At 40.6% G+C, this 515-nt stretch overlaps 1 non-coding gene across 1 annotated transcript; it reads left to right on the forward strand.

The window, feature by feature from the left end:
• Positions 1 to 263: 263 nt before the first annotated feature.
• Positions 264 to 336, forward strand: TRNAV-AAC. The gene has a single exon. It is a non-coding gene; the product is annotated as a tRNA-Val (tRNA).
• Positions 337 to 515: the final 179 nt, after the last annotated feature.

The raw sequence follows: 515 nt of genomic DNA on the forward strand, positions 1-515 counted from the left end.
CCGAAGCGTAATATAACAAAAAGGAAGAGCAAAAGAAATGGATTTACGGACCTCCCCAGTATACACTCTGTAGGGATTGTATGCATTTGCTTCTAATGAGTTACAGAAATAATGTAACAATGAGTTAGTCTATTGATGACGGATTAACTGAGAGAGAAAAGCGAAAGGTTTCTTACCAAGTTTGTCAGAAAAATATATACAAAAAAAATACTGAATTGTAGTACAAAAAGATACTGTGTATGTAAAATGAAGCTTGCGTGCAAGTTTCCGTAGTGTAGTGGTTATCATGTTCACCTAACACGTGAAAGGTCCCTGGTTTGAGACCGGGCGGAAACAGCTTTTATTTTTGTTTACTAGTTTAGAGCGTTTGGGGTGCCATTCAAATGAATGGCAATGCAACACTGCTGCCAGTAACCACACCCCTACTGGACTTACTTTGGGGTGCCGGTGTCCATCCTTTACCTATACTTTGATGGAAGCCACCCGTTGACTCCTGCTGCACCCACTTCTTATCT

This window comes from Nanorana parkeri, unplaced genomic scaffold (genome assembly GCF_000935625.1).
Source record: "Nanorana parkeri isolate BGI_ZX_2015 unplaced genomic scaffold, ASM93562v1 scaffold6706, whole genome shotgun sequence".
In the NCBI taxonomy this organism is placed as follows: domain Eukaryota; kingdom Metazoa; phylum Chordata; class Amphibia; order Anura; family Dicroglossidae; genus Nanorana; species Nanorana parkeri.